Source organism: Toxotes jaculatrix, chromosome 10 (genome assembly GCF_017976425.1).
Source record: "Toxotes jaculatrix isolate fToxJac2 chromosome 10, fToxJac2.pri, whole genome shotgun sequence".
NCBI lineage: Eukaryota > Metazoa > Chordata > Actinopteri > Toxotidae > Toxotes > Toxotes jaculatrix.
Window position 1 is genome coordinate 14,707,829 of NC_054403.1, and position 12,802 is coordinate 14,720,630.

Here is a 12,802-nt window from a genome sequence, read left to right on the forward strand (position 1 = left end):
ATTTTTAATATAATATTAGAATATAATAGTAGAATGTCTGTTTTAATAAGTCAAACAAAGCAAAAATACCACAATTCCTTGAATAAACAAGCTCACACTCACTGGCCCCTTTATTAGGCACATCTGTGGGATAATGCAATCCAGTACAACTTTCCTCAGCTTTTCTGCCAAAAAAATCTTTAGCCCTTATTTAAGTTTTTCATTGACACAGTCAAAGAGGTCTTAATTCAATTACGTGTTGTAGCACAGAGGTCGTGGCTAATGATGTGTTGTACTAGACTGACTACTATTCTGTCCCCTCATGTATGTAAATGTGAAGGCCAAAAAATTTGAAACACCACTCAAGATAATGTGGACTGCATTATACTGGGGGGTGTTTCAACTTCTCCACCACTAAGTATGACTTCCACTGATAAATGTCGATGTATAAATAAATATATAATTATAAGTGTAAACTGAAGTGTGAATAAAGTGGCCATTGAATCATTGATTTATACTGTATTTCCACACATCACATGTTATTGTCTGTGTAAATACAACGTCTAGCTAATGTGTAATCTTATCATTACAATTGGACCCAGCAAACATGTACATGAATACATCCAATTTCACTCACTTTAAAAGGAAACAATAATTTTATTGTAATAAAAGTTTGACTTGATGCTGATCTTATTTCTAAAAAAAATATGGTCTGGAAAAATATGAACATTCTTATGTCTCTGAAGGTAAAATTTGAAAGCTGGCTTTGGATTTACCCTCAATACTTTCTTTTTCCTGCAAATAACAGGCAATGTGTGGATCAAGGTGAAGCTGGAGTGGAGCAAATTTCAACAACCATAGGTGTGTTAATCAGAGCGAGTCAAACAAAGCAACCAAGCAAACAAGCAAACACACATATGGCTCTTGATAAGAATCAGTATCCCCTTAATGTAACAATAATTATCAGAATGTATTGACACAAAACTATTTTAATATATATACCCTTTAATTTGAATTGCTTTGCTATGAAACAGCTCAGCTCCAGTTTTTCTTTTTTTTTTACTCTCAGCTACTGACATCAGAAAAAACTATAAACTGAAATAAACATTAACAATGTTTGTCTTGGCAACTGTGAAATCGTCTGTTGATCAGTGTAGTAAGAGTTTTCTTGGAGCCACCTTCTAGTGGCTTTTAGAGGTACTGCACCTCAAGGCACCTCTGCTCCAAAATCCATGTGGTGGCTGCTGCTTGACTCTGATGCAGTATGTATGGAGAGTGTGTACTCTGAAATAAACACTGTTTTGAAATTGAAAAATGTCAGTCTGAACCCACAATTAAACCACTGACTTAAAAAAAAAATATGAAAAAATTACCAGTACATTCAGTAAGTAACAAGCACCAGCTACAGTAATTTGCTCCTTTCACCTGTGGTAAATGGTCATACACAGTCTGAAATGTGATTGTCTAAGTGTGAAAGGTGTGTGAGTGTGTGTGTGTCAGGTCAGGAAAGAGCAGAGGTTCGGGTTGTTTTTGATATAGCCAAAGTGCAGAAACAAGCCCATTTCTGTAATTTAATATTTCACCGCCTTCACATCTGGAGCTGCATGTAAAAATGGAAAATAGAGGGGTGGGATATAAGACTGACATGGAGAGAGGGAGGAAGAAGGAGAAGAGAAAAAATACACCCTCTTCTCCAGCGCACACATTCATAGCCTTCACTCACTCACTACTCATACTATGACCACATGCTTGTCTGCGCACACACACTTTTTACGGTAACACAGGATGCATACTTGCTGCATGCACATATACGTTTTGTCTTTCATTTTCTTTCCCCCTCTCAATCAGTCTCCCTTAGACACACACACACACACACACACACACACACACACACACACACACACACACACACACACACACACACACACACACACACCACTCTGGGGTGACTGGTGTTGTAAGTTGGCGTGAGCGTGTAGGTGATCTGGGTGTGATTACTGCTTGGCTCTCCGACAGCTCTGATGATGACATTCAGTGCTTTGAGTTCCTCTGGCCTGGGCCCGCTCCAAACACAACCAGGCAGTACACTCTCTACCTCGCAACCATGCATACATGTGGCCTAGATACTACTGCAACACACACTCTGTGCATTGTACCTAATGTTTATCCGTGCACAGGGGTTCTGTTGTGACAGCGTGAGGTGGTGTCATATGATCTCTAAAGGTGAGGTATGATATCAACAACCATGCCACCGTCGTACAGACTCTATATACATATCTCTATTATGTTATTTACAGCATTTTCAGCTCAAGTATAAATGCAACCTGCTCTCAAGTCTGCTGCTGCTCCTCAAATCTCTTCTGTCTGTGTTGTCACCGCCTCTGTCTGTATTCCATTTGCTCCAAGTGTCTGTTTGCCTCATTTAAATGCCAAGCTTAGAGAGCAGCTGTGTGTTGGATCGTTGCTATCAAGACAGAGTCAACATATGTACACACATACACACACAGGCACACCATTCTCTCAGTTGTGGGGCTTCATGCCCAGATTGTGTTAATCCTCGCTGTCCTCCGCACATTTCTCTACACCCATCAACGTCAACGCCGCTTTGATGAAGACACACACGCGCGCACACACACTTACTACTCTCCATCATTATCATTGTTTCAGCTGGAGAAGAGTCAGCGCTTTTGTTTGTAATTACAGGGGTTTGAAGTGAAAGGGAAGAATTTTCAAGAAGAGAGAAGAGGATGGATGGAAAAGGGGAAAAAAAGAAAGAGTAGGTCAGAAAAAAACACACCAGTGTGTCTGTGACATATTAGTCACATTTTACCGTAATTGTTGTTCGACCCCATCCCACACTTGTAAAAAGAAGAAAAAAGAAATACTTTGGGAATGTGCTTTGCAGTGGATGGCTTCCAAGGTTTTGTCTGGTGTGTTCTGTACAAAGGGCAAAAGGAGCTTTGTGGCTGGCTGGTATGGCTTTAAAAACATTACAGCTATGGGTAGAGGCCTGTTCCGCTTCCTAAGCCCGGGGCTTCAGTTAGGATTGACCCCATCAAAGCTGAATAGATTGTGCCATTTGTAGAGGTTCTAAAGAGTCTTCAGCTGCAGTCTTTCAGTTTCCCTAAAATCAAAACGAATCCCTCAGTGCAAAACCCAAGATAAAGGAAACATGAAGCTGACTTGGTTCCCTTCCATCTGGACATGTGGTGATAAGCCAACCTGAGGTTCTTAAAGACAGAAAAAACAATTGATTAATGGACTGATTGATTTACTTTTCAACAGACCTATCGATTCAACATCAGAAAGAGTACGCCTGTTTGTCAGAAGCATAAGCTTGTTTGACTGAGGCACAGAAAATGTTCAAAAACAACACTGCTGAATGATGACAGGCACGTGGCACATGGCAACATCCACACAGCTTGCTGCGATCCCTCAGGGTTCATAAAACACAAGCCTCGTTAAAGCCTGCGCCCCCACTGTGACGAGCAAGCCAAGGTCACAGTTCAGGGATAAGGGTTGTCGTGAGTAAAATCAGAGGATGAAGCAGACTCGTCGTAGTAAACAACACTTGTCCTTCCTTCCATTAACCTTCCTATTTTTAATTTTTGTGCCGTGGATATATTGTCATGACAGTTTTTTGCATCTGGTGAGCTCGTCTATCACTTTTCCCTCTTTGATCCCTTGTTTCTTGGACAATTCACACACGCTCCTTCGTGATATTCATCAGACATATTTCATGCAGTATCTTGGAAATGAGCACTGTTTTCACTTGTTTGCTGTGCACAGGCATATTTCTGGAAGGGGAAACTGGTTGTGCAAAAACAGCACAACTCGCGGCTGAAACATATGCACAAGATGCGCAAACACACTCGCACACATTCACACACACAACTGCTTTCAAACTCGTAGTGCTTGGGGAGGTGTGTGACCCATGTACGTCCTCTCCTGACTCCCAGTGTTGCCCAACAGGGAGTGTTTGTGTGGTATCCAAGGGCAACGACTAGAGAGGGTGGGGGAGGCTGATGCAGAGAGGCAGGACTGCAGCCACAGTTTCTACTCTGGTTTGTTTGCATGTCTGATTGCTGTATGTGTGTGTGTGCCTGCAGAGCACGCAGGTGGGCTTATGCACGATGTCATTGTGTGGCTATGTTTGTGTATGACTGCGTGTGCAAGTGTATTTGTGCATGCACGTGTGTGCGCCTGAGCAGCGTGTGGAAAGTGTTGTTGTCTGCTGGCTAACTGTTACTGACAAGCACACACTGACTACTGGAGTCAAAAAGTTAAACGCACTCTATGCTCTTTTCTCTCCCCGGAGGCTCCCTCTTTCTGCCTCTCTAACTTTCTCTCCTCCCATTTTTATTTTCTATATTTTTCTCTCTGTCATACTCTCCTGCTTTTTCTCTCTCCCTGACGATTTCTTTCTTTTGCTCCCTCCTCTCTCCCTCCCTCCCTCCATCTCTGATGATTTTAGCAGAGGTGTGACTCATTGGGCATCGAGCCACGATGTCAGGTAGTGAGGGGAGGGCGGGAATGAGGTGGAGAGAGAACGAGAGAGAAAAAGAGAGAATGAGAGGGGGAAGGAGAGTTGTTTTAAAAGTGGTGAGGTATAGTACAGGGGGTGGAGGGGTGTGGGGGGTCAGAGATATGCAAAACAGAGTGGAATGTGCAAGAGGGAAAGATTGAGAGTGAAAGAGGGAGACTGGGGAGAGGGAGGGGTGTACAGTCAGCACAAGGAAAACATAAAAAAGGAGGGAAATGAATAATTTCTGCAAACCGTTTCCGTCACGATTGAGTTTTTTTTCCTTCTTGCATGTTTTCACGATTGCTGCTCATGTTTTGGCCATGCAGCACTCTCTGTGAGCTGACCAATGTGTTTATGTGCAAACCTGTTCATGGGCAGGCCTCCATTCATGACTTTTTATGCCTTAAAGTAGCTAATTACTGAGAGGGTCATTAATGCATGCCCGCCTCCCACCCAAAAAAAACCCCCAAAAAAACCTGGAGACCTGGAGGAAATAGAGAAGAGGAGGACGGAGGGATGGTTGGAAGAAGGGTGTGCAGAGGATGAAGAGGGCTGGAAAGAAGGGAAGTGTAGTAGGGATGGGTGGAGAGGAGGGACAAATGAATAGACGTGGTGTGATTATGAGGATTTGGTACAGAGAGGGTTACACAGGCACATTCATGTTCATGTGGCTTGTCAATCAACTGTCTTTGTGGCCCCTAAGGCAGGGGTTCTCCACTCTCATCTCGGCCTTGGCTCTCACCCACACTCACACATACAGACACACACTCAGAAAGAGAGAGAGAGAGAGAGAGAGAGAGAGAGAGAGAGAGAGAGAGAGAGAGAGAGAGAGAGAGAGAGAGAGAAAGTCTTGGCTGATAATAAGGACATTCTGGTATTTTCTTCCTTGTGATGAGACATTGTGCTGAATGATTTTGTTTAATATGCCCTAAGGTTCAGGTCACCCAGAATACACACACATGCACATGTGCACACACACGCATACACACAAACAAACACACACACTTGAGCTTTGACTTCTGTCCTCAGTAGACTCTGCATTTGTGCCAGAGCCATGTCTCTGTCTCCTCTCTGTCTCCTTTTTCTCTTCCTTTTTTCCTTCCTCATGTTTTTCTTCCTTCCCTCAAATCTCATCAAATATCATCTTGTTGATGATAAAGAGAAATGACAAACATCATATGATTAAATGTGACTGTAGTGACCGTGACGATGAGGACTGTTGTTTTATTTCACTAATCTAGTCCAAATATTACCACAATGTTATTAGCAATTTTTCAGGTGTAACTAAGCTCAATTCCCAGGAGTTTCTCTCAACGCTGCCCCCTTCAGATAATTTTCTCTCACAGCATGGCAAAACAGGGGGGGGAAAAATAATTAAATAAAAGATGCCGCTGTTGCTTTATCTGCTTTACTTTGGACAGAACATAAGGAAGCATGAGCTGACAAACGAGGCACTGCTACTTATTTTCAAAGTGCGCATGCAACGTGATGTGCTCTCACTCCATCAAAACTGCAATTTTGCTTTGAAAGTATTTTGGGGTGGTGCTGTTATTACATCTTGGCGTGTGTATGCACATTATGGTTAATTGGAGGCCAGCCTGATCCATCCAGTGTATTTCAGCTGTGGTGACAGAGGCATGGGGAAGATCAAAGTCAACCTGATAGATTGCTATCGCCACTCCCACCTGTTCCCTCTGGAATTTCCTCTCTTCCCAGCATGTGTGCGTGCGCGTGCACGTCTGTTATGTCTATCAGACTGTTTGTGTTTCTGCATGTGTGCCTGAGTTTGCATCTGTTACCAGGTGGACGCGGACCTGTGTGTGAATTTGTGTACGTGTGTGTGTGTGTGAGTGTGTGTAGTCTGTTTCAACACGTCTGCAACTTGCGGGAATCTTATAATCTGGAGCTGGAATATGTGCTCATGTCTGTGTCTGTCTGGCCCTGCTCCACCTCTCTTTCTCTCTCTCTCTCTTTCTCTCCCTTTCTTTCTTTTTCTCTCACTCTGTCTCTTTTCTCTAACTCTTTGACAGCTCTAATAAGTTCAGTAGATCAGGTTACACCCCTCGATACATGCCAACTTCTCCTTGTTTTTCTGTTCTTTCTTTAATTCTGTCTTCTCTCTTCTTTCTTTTGCCAGTTTCATTTAAATTCTATGTCTCACCAAAGGACAGTTTCTCAGGAACATGAGGATACACACACACACACACACTGACAGGGAGTGAGACACAGTACATGCACGCACTGTCTCTCCAGGCCTCTCAGGTTGCTGACATTTTCCATTTTTGCGCATATAAAGTAATAATAATAATATTAGTGGGTGTGACAGAGCAAGGGTCCATTCACTGCCACTGCCAGCCTCCTATAAATATCCCCCTTCTTCGGGGGAATCCGAGAAGCAGCAGAGACCTTCAGTTTACACAGCTGAGAAGCATGTGGATGAAACCCTCTATTCTCTCTCTTTCCCTCTTTTTCCTCCCTCTCCTCTCCCCTATCCCTGCTCTTCATTTTCCTATCACTTCACCTCTTAGTCTGCTTCTGTGTATCTTTGCCATTTCTCTGTTTTCTTTCTTTGTCTTGTCTTATCTCCTCTCACCTGCCTTCCTCCCCCATGATTTCTTGCACCCATCTCTCTGTCTGGTATGACCTCCCACCTTCCCTCTCACCCTCACATCTCTCTTTTTCTGTTTATCTCTTTTTGATAGATATTGTGGTGACACGGTGGACAGAGTTCAGTCGGTTATTATGGAAACCACAGAGAGTGATGAGGTGAAGCTAATTGCAGGTGGAAGTCACCCTCCCTTTCATCACGTCTCTGTGTTTTGTTGTCTCTTCACTTCCCTTTGCCGTCTCTCTCTCTCTCACACACACACACACTCACGCACACATCTGATGAAGTTATCAAAACAATCTCAGGGGACATACATACGCACTCATACATCATAGCAAAGGAGACACACACACACAAATATATTATGTATAATAGCAAGAGATATATATACTTCATCCTATGTATGTGCCTTAATTCACGCGTGTACATCGGCATGTGTCAGAGACAGAGAGAAAGGTGGAAATTGTACTTTGGCCTGCGTTTTGCTGGTCTTTAGCTCCCCCTAGTGGATCTTCTGAGTCAACGTGACAAAGCATCTGTTACTTTCCAAAAAGGAAGACGCCATTCAAAGCGTAAACATGTATGAATTCAACCCTGTTTCACCTTTATAGGACTGTAAAAAGTCACAGGAGACAGAGTAAATTAAAGCCTTTTCTAAACTGTTATTTATGATTTGTTTATTGTTTTGATCCTGTACAAACCAAAGAGTTAATCTGGCCAAGTCTGGTCAGGCTACACCACGTGATCTGAAGTGCCCATTCAAGAAGCGACGCACCTGTTTTTCATCTTGAACCACGGACTCATCGCACTGTTCTGCCTCTTTATAGAGTTGCTCTGTCTGTATTCATCACGCGATTCTTATCTCACTGCCGACATTTGACTTGAACTGCGAAAACAGACAATCCAGACCGCCCAGCGACCTATCAAGTAATTTGCTCATGTACTTAAGCAAGTTATACAGCTGAGTTTCACGGCGTAGGTTTAGCTCAGTGGTTACTTCTACCTCTGCAACATGTATCAATTCAACGGTCCGCGGGCCGATGAGTTCGACCACGGGCGCTGTCCTACGTTTTCCAGGTTTCTTATTCCTACCTCTACGGCTCTCTGTCTGAGAACCACACTCTAAAAAGTCCTTTGTCACAACGACACCATACACCGATCAGGCATAACATTATGGCCACTGCCAGGTGAAGTGAATATCACTGATTATGGCTTCATCATGGCACCTGTTAGTGGGTGGGATATATTAGGTAGCAACACTGTCTTCAAAGTCGATGTGTTAGAAGCAGGAAAAATGGGCAAGCGTAAGGATTTAAGCGTGTTTGACAAGGGCCAAGTTGGTTTGAGGATCACAATAACGAGTTTGAGGAATTGACTTGTCCTCCAAATTCCCCAGATCTCAGTCCAATGGAGCATCTGTGGGATGTGCTGGACAAACAAGTCCGATCCATGGGGGCCCCAGCTCGCAACTTACAGGACTTAAAGGATGTGCTGCTATCTTGGTGACAGATACCACAGCACATCTTCAGGGGTCTAGTGGAGTCCATGCCTCGGGTCAGGCCTGTTTTGGCAGCAAAAGGGGGACCAACACAATATTAGGCAGATGGCCATAATGTTATGCTTGATCGGTGCACGTCTGTGGATTAATAACCTATTACGGTCGTGTTATGATGTTACAGAGTTGGAGCTTAAACCTTCACCACACAGCATCAAATCACGTTTGTATGCTAAGAATGTGCTTTATAGACTTCTGTCCACATGAGTAAATAAAATAAAAAAACACATTTCCACTGAGTTTCTTCTGATTGTTTCCTATCGACAAATAACATTTCACTGTATTTCCTCTTACGGACTTGAAGGGTGACAGGAAATACAAGTCTCCTGTAGAAGTCGCTGTTAGGTAGTTCAACATTTTACAAAGCATTTAACTTGGTGTACTTATGGTTTGTCCAGCTCTCCAGCATTAGAATACATTTCCTTTAAGTTGAGGCAGCTCAGTCTATCAAGTGGGAAAAGTCAAAACGCATCATTATGGCCAGCCCATAATGATGCCCATAATCATAATTTGCTATAAGGTAACTTATAGTTACGAGAAACAGCTGATTAATTTTAACCTGAAAAAACAATAAAACAACATATTAAACAACAATCACACAAACTCAACTCAAACTCAACACAGAAGTCATTGAATTAAACTATAAATCTGATTTCAGAATATTTACGAGTTGCACTCGCGTTGTCATTCTTTGGCCACAATAGTTGTTATGCCAATGAATACCCGGCAGATGGCGCACTAAGATCACACATGAAAAAGACCACAACACTACAGGCAAGAAGTAAAGGTCTCCAATAGCGACAAAATGAAAACTACAGAGCTTAAGTGACAGATTCTGATAGGCATATTCTGAGAGGGCATCCATTCAGTGATTATGATGTATAATTTTATTTATTCCCATAGATCAACCTCACTCTCTCATTTTATTTATGTTATGTGTAACTCACTCATAGTCATATGTTTTCTGTGTAAAGTTGTTGTTTAAAATGTATAGTATATCAGATTGGATGGTTTCTTCTTCTTCTTCTTATTATTATTATTGCAGCAGTTGATGGGCCCAGTTATTTCTATGACATGTCTTCACGCTTTCAATCAGTGATTTTCAAAGTGTGGATGAAGGACAACCACTGTGCCAGAACTCAAGGGTAAGAAGGGCAGCATTTTATTCTGTACGGAACGGCAGGGCGTTTTGTAATGACAGAAGGTAGTGCAGGAATGCTTTCTTTTTCAAACAATGTCACAAATAGGACAGCTAATTCTCCCTTGAGTAAAACCTAGCAAAAGTGGTATCTGCCTACAGTGATTAGCAATCAGTGATCATTTTATTCTAAAGCATTTATAATGGTGACACCACCACTCTGAGCCTTTTGTGTTTGGGTATTTATATTGCTTGTAAAATAGATAGAATACATCGTAATCTATATTAATCAGCTGCAAGGTCTACATGTTTGTGCTTATATTTGTTTAGCCAGTTATCTTTGTTTGGTATGTCATTGTGTCTTCCTGTAGATTTGTTTTGTTATGGTGTATAGATATACTGACAAACAACTGAGAATCTGATTCAGATTCCTTTTGTTTCTACATAATTGGCCAATAATCTGTGAAGATTCTCAATCATCCAAGTAATAGTTTTTCTAAATGCTATCCTAAGGCAAAACGTTTTCAAGAACCTCAACCAGGTCCAGTTGCCTCAGTAAAGGATTTAGAGAAACTTGGCCAATAAAGTTGATGGTGATTCTATACTGATAAAGTAAGACAAACAAAAGCTTTTATTTTTTATACAATGCTGTTTTTGAATGGGGCCCTTTAATTGGTCAGCACCCTGTTAATGAGATGTCACTGAGATTACAACCAATAGGTTTACTTATTTCCACGCAGTCTTACACTGCCGGGTAGTATCCAGTAGATGGAGCCACAAGATCACGAATTAAAAATAAAAATGTTGGCCTTGCTTGTGCACACTGTGGGGTAATAAAATATAGTCTAAACTTGGTCAGCTAAAAACTATCGACAAAATGAAACATTTGCTTTAAGCGTGTAAAAGAACGAATAAAAACTATCCAACCATTAGCCCTTTACCATCCTTGTCACCACCCATCGCCACCTTTTCGACCTGTGGCATCTTCTCAAGAGAGCCGAGCAACGGGTCACGGTCAGGTGGTAGTTGAGCGGTAGTTCAGGGAGAGTAATGGCTGTCTTTCTGTTGGACAATGGGGTGAGCGAGGCGATAGGGGCGGATGAGACCGGCTTAATGCTCCGTGTAATGCATGTTAATGTAACAGGCACCGAGGGACCGCCGGCCGGAGTGCTTTGGGATTATTTATCACAAAACATTTGTATTCTTCCGTCGGAGAACGGTTGATCCCGGATAGCTGCACACTAATCCTTCACTCCGTTAATTAAAAAGAAGGGGAAAGCAATGGAACTGGTGGTGGTAATTTTTTTTTCTTTTCCAGAAATGTAATCATTTCTGGAGAAGCTTAACCATCTGCTTGAGGTTAAGTCTGCAAGCAGATTGTGTTTTCTGCTTATTTAAACCTGGGGATTTTAGTTTGTTCCTGAAAAGGGGGGTTGGTGTTGCATTTCGAGGGCTCGATGTTGGACAGATCAGGTCAGGAACAACTTTTGTTCCCAGAAAAAGTACAAGAGATAGTTATTATGGGACATCTTATTCCACAATGAGCATTTCCTCATTTGATAATACTGCAGTTTTTATTTAGAAAGAAATCCTCCTCTTTGTCACCCACCCTTTTAAATACCAGACAACAACTACACCCCCCATCCCCCTTCCCTGATTTCAAAAGTTATTATTTTCTTAGCTGCTTAAAAGAGAAATGTCAGAAACAACCACCGTCTCCAAGCTGATGTATTCCCACCAGCCCCGTTTGATTTTTTCCAAGTGAAAATATCACAACAACATTAGACATCAGTGTCGCTTGTTTTTTCCCCCGATCATTCTCACAGAGGACCAACCATCAACACAATTATCGACAGAGGATGCAGTCCTCCGGTTAAGAGAAAATGGAGAGTTTAGTGTAAGAGAAGAATGTTGCCCCAAGGAAGTAGAAATATTTGTTTCGTCTTCTTTCTCTCATCTCCCTCTCGTCGCCCCCACCCTCCTCTTGTTTAGTAGCTAACAAGCCCAGCTCTGCCCGGGGGGCCTAAGGCTGTGTCGTCAGTCCCAAGAAGAGACTTTCAGATTTCAAGCCACCGTTTTACATTAGGATGCCACTCGTGTCTGTGTGGAGACGAACCCGAATTCACAAAGGCATCCTTCAGTTTCTCTCCCCCTCTGTGGTTCAGTGGATGTCTAACTGACCAGGATTAACAGGAAAAAGATTAGATCTGAACAAACATGTGCCGCACTCTAAAGAGGCGAGGCGAGTTGTCCTCTTTGTCCAATAAAAAAAAAAAAACAACTCCAGTGTTCAGTTGTAGGACTCTGATCTACTGAAGTCACTTATGGTAAAGTCAAAAATTTTTAATCCTGGAACCCCCCCGCCCCAACGTTCATGCGCGCCTCTTTCTGCCACCCCCAAACTGTAAACACATCACCTATGTGACATTTATCTAATCCCAACTATAAGACCTGATTAGAGACAAGTATGATTAAGGCTTTATGACAGTGCTTTTATGTTGATTGTGTTGATACATGTTCAAACCTGCTTAAGTGAATTAAAGTCGTGTAATGCGTATTTGTATGAGTCTATCGCCCGCTCATGATTGTCACCATAATCATTTTAAGCTCCAAAATGTCGTTCACATTCATTTAAACATTGATTAAAATTAAATACCCTGACCCATCAAAGATTCTTTTTGTGAAACCCAATTTCGCGTGTGATGATTAATGAATGCGACTGTTTTTGCAATGTGGGCATTCATCTTCAAAGCGCTCTCATTAAAAAGCATTACAGAATCCCAGGAGCCTACTGGCAGTGGCCACTGGCCCATTTGAAGCAAAGTCACAGAGTGCTTAGGCCTGTGTGTTTTTGTTTTCTGCATTGCAAAAATGTAATGGTAGAACCCCGGAAGGATAGTTTCTTCTTTTATTCTGAAGCTATAAAGAGAGTTATAATAAATCAAATGAAATTAATGGTAGCTACCACTGCAATCGCGGGCCTGTAGGGCACTGTGG